Source organism: Pelodiscus sinensis, chromosome 2 (assembly GCF_052426305.1).
Source record: "Pelodiscus sinensis isolate ZL-2025 chromosome 2, ASM5242630v1, whole genome shotgun sequence".
NCBI lineage: Eukaryota > Metazoa > Chordata > Testudines > Trionychidae > Pelodiscus > Pelodiscus sinensis.
This window is the reverse complement of record NC_143053.1, coordinates 256,388,629-256,402,007: the sequence shown is the minus strand read 5'-3', so window position 1 is coordinate 256,402,007 and position 13,379 is coordinate 256,388,629.

Below are 13,379 nucleotides of genomic sequence, written 5' to 3'. Positions count from 1 at the left end.
CACAAGCTCTGGAATGAACAGGGGTTATTTTTCATTTGCCTTTCTTTTTCCCCCCTCCTCTTTCCCGTTCATAAAATCCGACGAGCCGGTAGGTTCCTTTCCTCCTTCGCTGGGGAGCCAGGAAGTCGTCGTTTAGCAATAAGCCCTCGCTTTCCTCTTTGCACGTGGTTTCTGTGGCTGCCTGGGTGTTCGTGCATGAAGGAAGGTTTTGTTTGTACACGGATGTGAATTAACAGCACCTCTGCTGAAGTCAGTAGCATTACACTGGTGGAAAAGCGGTCTGCATGGATAGTCCGCACCAACCATCTACTCACTAGTGGTGAAATTCACAGAGATGCAGCGAGACAGAGGACACCGCTCACACGAGGCTTTCAGTGGGATGGGGATACTGAGGCCTGAATATCTGCCTTTGGACAAACTCCTCCCCAAAGCATAACCTGAGTGTGAAGGCAGCATGACGTGAGTGCCTAAAGCTGAAATTCTCTCCAGGGCACTGGTTCAGTCCCCCGGCTGGCCGCTGTACTGCAGTGAAACTGCTGTTTACAACTGTCTGCTAGCAAAGATAAGCATCGGCATTATTCAAAATAGACTCTTCTCTGGACACAGCCATGCTGAGCTGCTTCAGTTGGATCCTTTTGTAAAACACTTTGTTCTCTTTCCACGCTCAGCCTAGTTGTCGCTGCGAGCTGGCTCGGCGTTATCGTGTTCTGCTAGCTCCTTCTGTTTTCATTTGCTCGGCCCTGGCTTTTTGTAGTTTTGCTAGGAATGGACCCACCACAGTCAAATATTGCAAGTTCTCAAAGAGAAGCAGCGGTGGGGTTCTCCGTAAGTGGCTGGGCTTTTGGAGAACGTAAGGAGATCTGGGGTTCAATGCTCATTTCGCCGCTGATTTGCAGCATGGCCTAAGGCAAGTTCTACTGGGCTGGAGACACCAATGTATTTAAATGTAACCCACATACTTGTTGGGTGCGAGGCACTGTCCCAGCTAGTGGCACCGAGGCCACTTACGGCCCGTCTACACTATGGCACGTGGTCGAATTAAGATCCACAACTTCAGCAACGTTAATTGTGTCGCTGAAGTCGAAGGAGCTTAACTTGACTTTTGGTGCTGTGCACACTGCAGGAAGTCGAAGGGAGCACAATCTCCCTTGCTCCTAGTGGAAATGGAAGCAGCACTACTGGCATCGACCGGAGCTCCCCTCTCCGTTTGAATGAGACTAGACACACTAATTCAAACCCAGGAAGATTGACAATGGCAGGGTTGCGCTTCTCTGTAGCATAGATGTGCCCTTACAGAGAGACCGAGGCTATGTCTAGACTGCCGCCTTTCTTCAGAAAAAGGTACGCACATTGCACTCTGCAATTTGCGTACCTTTTTCCAATAGTTTTGTTGGAAGAGGCTTTTCTGAAATTTGGCCTGTCTACTCTGGGCCAAATTTCAGAAAAACCTCCTCTTTCGGAAGAGCCCTTCTTCCCCGTGGCACAAGGAAGACAGGGCTTCCGAAAGAGTGCGTTTGCTCTTCCACAAAAAATGTCAGAAGAGTGGACGCATTCCCTGGATGCAGCGGAGTTTTTCCGGGATACCTCCAATATCCCAGAAAGCTCTGTAGTCCACACATTGCCCTAGGCTGCTCTATAGCCTTAGCTGGGAGCCATCTGTCTTTTTGCTTATGCCCCCTAAGCTCCAGAGGTTCAAGGTTCAATTCTACTCGCAAGTAACTAAGATTTGCTGGCATTACTCAAACACCTAGGCTACGTCTACACTGTATATTATTGCACAAGAAGATATGCAAATGAGGCACGGTGATGAATATCGCTGTGCCTCATTTGCATACCTAATGAGCTGCCATTTTGCAGAAGGGGCTTTTGCACAAAAAGGATCTGTCTACACTGCTTCTTCTTGCGCAAGAACCCCTCTTGTGCAGGAGCTGTTCTGCTTGAAAATAAGCGGCAGAACGGCTCCTGCGCAAGAGGGGGGAGCAGTGTAGACAGCTCCTTCTTGCGTAAAAGCCCCTTCCGCAAAATGGCAGCTTATTAGGTATGCAAAATAACTACCTGCTGTGTAGACACGGAATAAATTATTTTGGAACAGTGCTAGTTATTTCAAAACAGTGTTACAGTGTAGACGTACCCTTACGTACCTTTAAGGGGCTTGGCTTAACTCTCCTTCTGCCTCAGTTTCTTATCTGCAAATTGTTTGTCTGCCTTAGATCTCTATCCCTCGTGCTGTCTGGAAGTGCATGTATCTAGAACAGTGGTCTCCAACCTTTACACACCCAAGATCACTTTTTAAATGACAGACCCAAGCCAAGATCTACCGCCCCGCCCCTTCCTTGAAGCCCCGCCCTCTCTATTCTCCTCCTCTCCATCACTTGCTATCCCCAATCCTTATACTGCTACTTAAAAAAAAAATTCCCACCATTCCTCGCAGCTACTCACCTGTGCTGTTGCGTGGTGAGTAGCAGCTCCTCAAATGAGGAAATCTAATGTAAATGTACTGCGCAGGCGCGCAGTTCAGAGAGGGCTCAAGAGCTACTCTTAGAGCCTCTGAGATCTACTAGTAGATCGCGATCTACTGGTTGGTGACCACGGATCTAGAAGGACCAGCCCAAGAGATTCCTTATCTTACTTAGGAATTGGATGAATGACCATAATACTGCTAACTCAGTTAGCATTGTCTGAAAGCCTGGTTAAGTAACTTGAGATGAGCATCAGTCAACAGTCCAGCTCTCCCCTTTAGGGAAAGTTTAGATCCTTCTTTCTGCATGCAAAACTCGTCATATACAATCCACCTTTTCACAATGCCATTGGTAACCCAGGGTCAACAGGACAACTGACATATGACTGCGCATTAACCTTAAGCGAGGACACAGAATCTCCGCTAAGTAGCCCTCTGTGCTCCTGATCAGAGCTATTCCCCAGATCAAGCCAGTGGATTCGCCATGCCTAACCCACATCTGGTTCTCCAGCCAAGTTGTCTCCGGCCTGTCACAGCTAGAATCAGGCCTGCAGACAGGGAGGGCAAAGGGAGTAGTTGCCCCGGGGCCCAGAGAGTCAAAGGTGCCCAGCTACCATCGCCTCTGTGGTAGGTCAGCCCAAGCCATGCCCACAGATGAGTCCCCGCCCGTTCACCACAGCCAATGTCAGGGCCAAGTTTTTCCTCAACTCTTGCAGCCAGTCAGTGGTCACAGCCAGCTCAGGGGGCGAAGTCTGACACCAACGACTCCCCAAAGCAGAGGGCACCGGCGGGGGCGGATATAGGGCAGGGCGAATGGGGCAGCCGCCCCGGACCCCGCGCTTCAAAAAGCCCCGCGCATGCGCCGTGGCGCCGCTGCACATGCGCATGGCGTCACTGCACATGCGCCGTGGCAAAGGGGGGGCCCCGCGGAATTACGCTGCCCGGGGCCCCGCAAAACTGTCACCTGCCCCTGGGTACCGGGACAGTAATTCTGCTCTTCAAAATGGGGATGGAGCTATTGACCAATGAAGGGGCAAGAATGTATTTCTAATCCTAATTTACATTTGTATTACAGCTGTACATGCAATGAGGGATGGGCCATTTTCATAGCGGGGGGGGCACCTCATGAATTTTGGTATGTTGTCATGGATTGGCTCCACCTCCAAGAAGGGGCGGAGCCTGAAGCAGAAGGGGTGGAGCCTGAGACTAGCCTCCCCCAGAGTGGTCTGGGGATGGAGGCTTTGAAGTAAAAAGGCTACAAAGGGCTCGCGGTTGCTGGTCCCATCACTACCATGTTGCCCGGCAGCCGCCTGGAGCTAGTGTGGCTATTTAAAGGGCTCATGTCTCTGGCGTAGCACCATGACCATTTTAGTAGGCTTCTGCTGCCTAAGTCACCACCTGGAAATTTGGTGGCACAGGCAGCAGGATATAAATAGAAAGCAGCCAGATGCAGCCCATGGGCCAGATCAAAGTGTTAGCCAGACCAGGTCTGAATTAGAGGGACCGAATCGATCAATGACATTGGTCCAGACCCTCAGTAGTATTTAGGTGCCTAACTCTTATTGAAACCAGTGGGCATTAGGAGCCTCACTACTGCCGAATATCTAGGCCATTGCATTTGTTTCCACCAACTACATTCCAATAGGATTGTATGGGCATCTTTCAAGGCATCGAGATGTGAGTTGGATATAGGGTGTCAGGGCCCTGGTCTACCCTAGGGATTTATTTCTAGATAACCCCTCATAGGTCAAATGTATAAGCGGAGCGTCCATACTACCAAGTTCGTTATTTTGAAATGATGGGCTACTTATTTCGAAATCTGTACTTCTGTTTTTCTCGAGGAATAACACTCATTTTGAAATAGTGGGGGCGTGAAATCTCCGGTGCTGTTATTTCGAAATAACGACTCCCCAGAGTAATTCAGACTAATTACTCCCTAGTGCTTCCTGGGGCCCTATGTCGAGGTAGTGCATCCACATTAATGGAGCCTTCATCAGACTAATTTTGAGACTTCCCCGTCGTGTGGACATGCTAGTTTGATTTTGTTAATTCAGGAGTTATTAAATTGATTTTAGTTATTTTGAAATAGTGTCTTAATGCAGACATGCCCAGAGGGCTTACAGGCCTCCCTGAGGAGGAACAACTGGGTACTAAGGGAATCTTTGATCTAGTGGAGAAGGACCTAACAAGAAGTTAAAGCCAGAAAAATTCAAATTAGAAGCAAGGCAGACTTTTTGACACTGAGGGTGATTTTCCACTAAAAGTACTGAGGGAAGTGCTATATTTGCCATCTTTTGAAGTTTTCACATCAAGACTGGACACATTTCCAGAAAACGCACGCGTCAGACACAAATTAGGGGACTCAAGAGACAAGTATCTGGAAGAAATTCACTGGCCTGCAGGGGGGAAAGTATAAATTTCTTGCCGGTATTGTCTTACTGGTACCATAGTACCAGTAAGAAATTAAAATGTGGGGTGGAGTGCAGAGGGGAGGCTCAGGGCAGGAGATTGGGGTGTCAATGGGTGTTCCTGTAAATAGGGACAAAGTGAAGTCAGTGCTAAGTGTGTTTGACAATGCCACCCATGTAAACTGTGGGCGAACTCTCCTGGACACAGATCCAGCCAAAGGTATCCTGACCCTCACATATAAGGTATCTCACTCCAACCATGCCACCTTCCTTCCAAATGCTGACAAAACCCTGGTGACAATGAAAGATGTTCTCAGCCAACGGTCAGATTCGGGCAGGCTTCACACGAACAGCTTGCAAAGATGCTATAACTCCCATCCAGCTTTGCAAGGGCTGTTTCTTTGTAGCCGAAAGACGATGGGAGAGTGCAAAGCCAGTAATGAAAGGGAAGGGCCACAAAGCATGAAGGGCTGGATTCTTCTCTCTTTTAAACTGGAGAAATCCTGGAGTAACATCACTGAAATTAGCCAGCTTGCTGTAGCCCCAATAAAGTAAATGGAACAATGCTGAGTTACGTCCTCTAAAAATCTGGCTCGGTGAAGTTACTCCACAATTGCACCCCTGCCACCGAGTTCAGAAGGCAACCACGAGGGAAGGCCACTGGAGGACGTTGTGTGAGTTCAGCTGTTGCCGCTAACGGCGAACAGTCGGCTACCCTGCCAGCGTTTCCTTCTGCAAAGCACAGAGTCTAGCCTCTGTCATTGGGCTGATATATGGATCTGTTTCCGTCCCAAAGCAAAGATTGAGCGCAACAGTGATTGCAGCTGTCATCATGAGCCAGGGTGCATTACAGAAACCTTTCAGCGTCCTCAATAAAAGAGCGCCAGAAGGAGGGGCTGCGGGGGGAGAAGGGGGAGGGAAAAGTTTTCAAAGTTCAGATGCCAAAAACACACAACAAAAACAGCAGCTGGGAGAAATAAATAAGGTCCCGTTGCCATTTTGCTGCATAGGACCGCGAGAGACAGACCCCATAAAGTGAAAACACCCAGACACGCAGTGGGGAAAAAAAAAGAATAAGAGCTCGAGCTATGTTTGAGTCTCACAAGGGGTGGCTCATAAGGGCCCACATAACGGCCTAGTGTAAGTAAGTGAAATTTCTCTGCAGCCCAGGGGGGGTTGAGGATGCGCTGCACCTCCTAGCTGGCGCTCAGCATCTTGCAGGATTGAGCCCCACTGCTCTGGAGTGTGACGGGTCCTGAGCGAAAATGAAACAGGCATGTGCCAAAAGGACAGTATCCGTCCTGTCAGCATGCCTCCTTCTCACCCTTCCTTGTTTATGATTCATTTTGGCTTCCTCTCTGGCCACCAATGTACCCAAGTCATTCTAAATCCCTGGGAACACACGAGGGACGTGCTCCCTCTCTCTCCCGGCGAGAGATGGACGCTCTATGGTGCACAGCCTTGGGCCGGTTCCTGACTGGGGTGGGAACGTGCCAAAGAAGAAAGTGGGTGACAGTGATTCAGCAGGTCGTTCTGTCGTCTCTGAGTCACTGTGAAACCACCGGCTTTGCACGATGCTAGCTGAGCCAGATACGCTGGTCTCCCTCATTTCGTGAGCTGAGTGGTGAAGCAGCGTTGCGGCCAGCTGTCCAACAGCTCCCAAGCGCCGCCTTACAGGCGCCAAAAAAGAGAGGAGACAGCCCTACACTAGGCCACACCCAACATGAGGCATGTCGAGTCAGCTCCCTCGCATGTGGCCCCCATGATTTATTATTGGCCCCACCTGCTGGGGCGGGGTGGCCTACCAGAGGCGAACCCCAAAGCTGCTGGCTACACAGGGTGGTGGTGCCCCCCCAGCCCAGTGGGGCCCCCAGTCTGCAGGAGAAGAGGAGGAGGCTGCCATAGGCACCGGTGGTGAGGGCACCTGTGGTAGCCTGGCCCCTTGCGCCCAGGAGCTCTTCGCGCCATTGAGAGGGCGGCTGCCACAGCCCCACCTGGCCGGAGCCGGAGCCCTAGGTCTGGTGTGCGGCCATCGGCAGCCCAGACCTCAGTGCCCCATTCAAACCAGGCCCCCCAAATAATCACACCGACCCTGTTATAGGTCTTTCAAACCAGGCCTCTGCTCTCTGTGGCCGCCATTTTGTGGTCAAGCCACTTCTACCCCAGAGCACCTTCCAACCTCGGCATTATTGTTCACCTATTTGGGTCTAGAACCAGGTATTTGGGAGGGTTCTAGGCCTACCTCTGAAGTGGCGGCAGTTGATCTGGAAATGAAGGCTCTGATTAAGAAAAGCACCTGAGCACATGGACCTAAACCCACGCTTCAGTAGAGCCCTGAAAAATGGTGGGCGTCAGCCTTAGAGTTAAGCACAAGTTTAAGTTCTTTGCTGATTCAGGCGACTGGCTTTCTAGGTGACGGGGCACTCAAAAAATCTCCCACAAAGCTCTATTTAATCTTCCTACCAATGCACGACACATGTTGTAGTGAAGGATTCATTGGCAGGCAGCAGAATCAATTCCACTGTGGTAAAACCCACTCGTGGTCCAGTTAGCCCGAATGCCTGTGAAGGCCTCCACAACGCATCATCCCATAGCATCACGTTTGTCACGTGGCCTGAGAGGCCTCTGTCCAAAGAGACACGATAGCCAAGGAAGATGCTATTTTTGTCACCAGGGTGATAAAATCTGCCCCTTGTTGGGCCCCGCATCCTCTAGCCTAATCCTCATCGTTCCAAAAGTCCTACGACGGGCCGGATGGCAAACAACCATGATCCACAGAGCTTATGGAGAGAGGTGTGACACAAAAACAACCCTGCAAGCCTGCGTACGAAAGGGAGATGGTTTTGTCATTAGCCAGCTCTCAGCAATCTGACCGGAAACCTCACTTGAGATCCTAGTAGGAAGCCTGCTGTGGGGTTTTAATATTAATACCAGAAATTTCAGGAAGCTCTTTTTACATCCGACTTCTCATTTATACTCACTCTCATTAATCTGCCTCTGAAAACCTCCAGCTGTGCCAACCTGCTTCTGGTGCATACAAGCTCAGAGAAACCAGCACTGCGGTGACAGTGTAGACATACCCTCAGAGAGCCACAGACACCTGGTTGGCTATGTCTACACTGCAAGGTTTTTGTGTAAAAACAGCCGTTTTTGCGCAAAAACCGGCGGAGCGTCATCAACTCAAATGCATTTTTGCACCAAAAAAAACCCCACAGTTAATTGACAGGACAGAGGGCTTTTGCCGATAGAGTTATTCCTCTCCCCACGAGGAATAACTCCTTTTTGCGCTACAGCTCTTGCGCAAAAAGGCGTGTGGATGCTCTGCAGGGATTTCTTGAGCAACAAGAGCCTATCAGAAAAAGCACAGGTGCTCTGATAGCCATTCTGTGAATGGCCATCAGAGCTTTCTCGCACACACTGCTCTCTTGTGCAAAAGCACATCACATTTGCGATGCGCTTTTGAGGTGTGGAAGCGCTTTTGCGCAAGAAGTTTTTGCAGACGGTCTCTTCCACAAACAGCTTTGTGCGCAAAAACACTGCAATGTCGACAAAGCTGTGGAGACCCACCCGTTTAAAAAACACCAGGGTATCTAGGAATCACACCCAGGCTGAAAGAAATCGAAGTAGTCGTATGCTGTGAAAGCTTATATAATAATGTATTGAAGAAATCTATTAGGGCTATGTCTACACTAGGAAACTATTTTGAAATTAGTAAATTCAACTTAATAACTCCAGATTTAACAAATTCAAACGTGTGTGTCCTTACCATGGGGAGGAATCGAATGTAGTCCGAGAGGCAGGCTCCGTTAATGTAGGCACGCTACTTTGGACTCAGAGCCACAGGAAGCCCTCTAGGGGGCGGCAGGAGGCCAATTAGTTCAAATTAGCAGCACTGGAGCGTCCACATGAACGTTATTTCAGACTTTTGCATGTTCGGAATTAGCATTATTCCTTGTGAAAAGCAGAAGTACCGAGTTCAAATTCCATGGCCCCTTATTACACAATAACAGGCTTGGTACTGTGGACGTTAAACCCACACACCTAGTGGGTGTGGTTCATTGTGCTATGCAGTGGCATTTAGACCACTTACAGTGAGAAGTAAGAACAAGGATGCTGATTGGCTTTATTGCTCCAGCTGTAGAGATGCCTACACTGAGCTCCAGAGGTCCCAGGTTCAAATCTGTCCTGTGGTGGTTACAGATCTTTTGTATAGAAATTTGTCCTAGGCAAGGTAGGGGGCATGAAAAACCACAGTCCAAGCTTGTGAGACATTGTGGAGAGCCAAGCAAGATAACTTTGGAGACACAAATGGGACAGATACTTCTGCTGACTGGCTTCCTTCACTGCTATGCTGGACAGGAGATACAGAAACTGCTCTGCAGCCACTGGCTGCCTGAATCATCAGGTGCTGTAATTATCAGATGAAAGGGGCCCATAGAACAACACAATTCCATGGCATTTTCTGGAGCGGATCTTTTCTCCCAGGCTGTGGTGGGAATTGAACTGCACCAGTGATACTGGGCTTCGAGGAGTCATTGATCTGATCATCAGAGCAGTGGCTAACGCCCCCAGAGGAGGCTTCTTGTGCAAGGGGTTGCACAAACACATAGTGGGAGAAAGCTCCTAGCTCATGGAACTTGCAATCAAATTAAGACAAGGAGGGGCAAACAGGAGTGCTGTTGAAAAACGGGAAACTGAGTCACAGAGAAATGAAGAACAGAAGAACGGACATACTGGGTCAGACCAAAGATCCAGTATCCTGTTATCCAACAGTGTCCAATACCAGCTACACCAGAGGGGATGAACAGAACAGGGAATCATTAAATGATCTATCCCTGTCACCCATTTCCAGCCTCTGATAAAACAGGCTAGGGACACCATTTGTAGCCATCTTGACTAATAGTCATAGAGAGACCTATCCTCCATGAATGTATCTAGCTCTTTTTTGAACCCTGTTAAAGTCCTGGCCTTCACAACATCCTCTGGCAAGGAGTTCCACAAGTTGACTGTGCGCTGAGTAAAGACAAACTTTATTTTGTTTGTTTTAAACCTGATTCATTTCATTTGTTGACCCCTAGTTCTTGCATGACGGGAACAAGTAACTAACTTTTCCTTCTTCACTGTCTCCACACCAGGCATGATTTTATAGACCTCTATCCTATCTCCCCTTGGTCTCCTCTTTTCTAAGCTGAAACGTCCAAATCTTTTTAATCTCTCTTCATATGGGACCCATTCCAAATCCCTCATCATTTTTGTTGCCCTTCTCTGAACCTTTTCCAGTGCCAAGATATCTTTTTTGAGATGAGGCGACCACGTCTGTACACAGTATTCAAGCTGTGGGCGTATCATGGTTTTATAGAGAGGCAACAAGATATTCTCTGTCTTATTCTCTTTCCCTTTTCTAATGATTCCTAGCATTCTGTTAGCTCAGCTAGTGCCACACAAACAGTTTAGAGGCCCCAGGGATTGCAATCCTGCTCCTCCCGTAACCACAAGGCCAACTTTCCACCTGTGTGGAATACCTGAGGGCGGCCTTTTCATTGCAGGACTTCTGGAACTGTAACCATTGTGAAGAGCATTCTAGTATTTGTGGAGCCGCCTTGAGGCACGACAGATGCTACGTCCAGACTGCAGGCTCCTTTCGCAAGAAGCTTTTCCAGAAGAGATCTTCTGAAAAAACTTCTTCCGAAAGAGAGCGTCCGCACTGCCAAAGTGCATCGAAAAAGCAATCTGCTTTTCAGAAAGATAGCGTGCACACTGAACGGATGCTCTCTCCCATTTCAGCTGTGATTGCTATGAATGGAACGGCCACCAGGGCACCTGTGCTTTTTCCTCTTTCCTCTTCCTCCAAAAGAACTCCCTCCTCCCCGTCCACACATGCCGTTTTCCAAAAGAGCTATTTTGGAAACAGGCTTCTTCCTCCCAGAAACAGGATTACCAATGTCAGAAAAAACCCTCTGTTCTTTCAAATTTCTTTCGAAAGAACATAATTGCAGTGTGGACGTAAGTGACGGTTTGGGGGAAAACAGCTATTTTTCTGAAAAACACTCTATAGTAGACATGCCCGGAGAGGTGGAAGCAAGCAAGGAGCATGAGGCAAGGCAGGGAGAAACTGAGGGGGAGCCCAACAGGAAGCCATAGCTACCCAAGCCCCAATTCACACCGGTTGCCTGCAGTCTCTCCTCAGTAGCTAATACAATATTTGCATTTACACCAAGCCGGGCATCCCCCCGTGATCCCAAAGCACTGGACAGATTCCAAGCATCCGTTCCCAAACGACCAAAGGGCAGGTTTCGTGTGTCACCCTGTGAGGCGGAAAGGAAGCTGTGGCCAAGCCAAATGGGGGGAACCTCTCATTCTTATGGGGTACACGTTGGGATTTTTAAATATCAGGCCTTGGGCAGGGAGGGTCTTGTCCTGAACACGCCTGCACCGTGAACAGCCTCCTGCTCTGCTTGTTCGCTCAATGAAAAGCCGAGCTACTCTCGAGGAGACAAAGCCGCGGTTCCAAGGCGTCTAAGCATTTAAAACCCGACGCTTCACCAGCTAAGCCGTCCCTCCAGCCTGCCCTTCAGGTGGGTGCGATGGGCTGTTTGTTCATTGTTTCAAGGCACTGGAATGAGTCGTGCTGCGTCGGTTCCCAGGAGCTCTCGTCAGGTGAGGGAGGGTGACCTATAGCAGGGGATTGATTCGGTGGCATCTACTGGGCTGGAAGAAAAAATGAAAAAGAACCCCTTCCCTCCCCCGCCTCCATGCATGACCCGAGCGTTATCTTTCCATCTCCCAGCAGTGCTGTGGGTCAGCGCCCGGCGCACAATGGACGTCTTCCAAGGTGCCACCCGGAACAATGGGGCTTCGGGATTCCAGACCCTTCAGGCAAGACAATAAAAGGCCGACGATGTCGCAACGGGTCCGTTCAGGCATGCCTGGGACACAGGCAGCTGCCGCCTTTCGCCCACATCTCAGCGGCTGGGCCGGGCACGGTGCCCGCAAAGGTGGCTACCCACCGTCACTGTCATTCAAAGGAGAGGGTTGCAGGCTGGGGAGGTGTACCCAGGCTGGACAGCACAGCTAAAAATAATAGTGAAGGGCAGGGGTGGTGGGTGACGGTAGGGCTGGGGGAGGTAAACCCCAGCCGCTCCCTACCCTGCCCCTTCTGCCCAGGTCCCGCCCCACACAAGAGCCAAGTTACTCCTCTCTCCTACCCCCACCTCCCGCACAGCATCACAGGGAGGGTGGGTAGCATGTGGCCTGAGCCTCTCCAGTCCTGGAACACAAGGAGGGTGGGCGTTGGAGGGCAACCATGCTCCGCCCTCAAAGCTGTAGGCATTCTGGGGGCGGAGCATGGGCGGGACCAGGCTGGCAGTTTGGGAAGGCAATGCCTCTCCTTGCCTAGCATATCCACTGCCCCATGGTGAAGCGGTGTTGGCATAGGCCCTGAAACTGTCTGTGTACCTCCACTGGGGCTCCTGGATGTGGATTTGTGTTGCCTGCCCACACTGCTGTGTCTTCTCAGCTCTTTTCAGCCGGGCTCGCTAGAGCTAGGGCAAACTGCCCTACTGCAATTCCACCTCCACTGACACTGCAGACGTAGGCAGTGCAAAGAAATGGAGACGGTCCAGAGACAAGCAACAAAAGTGATGAAAGGTCTAGAAGACATGACCGATGAGGGAAGACTGAAAGAACTGAGTTTGTTTAGCTTGGAAAAGAGGAGACTGAGAGGGGTCATGAGAGCGGTTTTCAGGTACCTAAAAGGGTGTTACAAGGAAGAGGGAGAAAAATTGTTCTCCTTGGCCTCTGAGGATAGAACAAGAAGCAATGGGCTTAAACTGCAGCAAGGGAGGTTGAGGTTGGACATTAGGAAAAACGCCCCAGCTGTCAGGGTGGTTAAACACTGGAATAAATTGCCTAGGGAGGTTGTGGAATCTCCATCTCTGGAGATAGTTAAGAGCAGGTGAGACAGCTTTATCAAGGATGGTCTAGATGGTGCTTGGTCCTGCTGTGAGGGCAGGGGACTGGACTCAACGACTCTCGAGGTCCCTTCCCGTTCTCGTGTTCTATGGTTCTATGATACTCTGGTAGAAGCAAAGCGCCAACCCGTTAGCCATTGCTCACTGTAGCTTGGTCAATTATACGATGTTCGGAATTTTCTATTTAAGCATCAGGACTGCTTGCTTAAGTCCATGGAGAGACATTATGGGTGGTGGGTACCACCAGCAAGGGGAGGCATTGCCCTTTCAAAATGGCCCCGGCTCTAGCCGTTTGGCATGACAGCCTGGCTTCCTGGCTCCCTAGCTGCCCAGGATGGCTGTGGTATAGCTGCCCAGTGCTCCTCTTGCCCTGTTGCATTGGAAAGCAACCTTCAAGCTTGAACAACGAACGATAGTGAGCCCACTCAGTCTGCTGGCAAACCCAGTCCCCACCAAGCCCAATGTGGTCTCATTGGGTCCACATATTTTGGATGTCAAAGGCACCACCAAAAAGTGTAATATGAGGCCCGGGGAATGAACTGC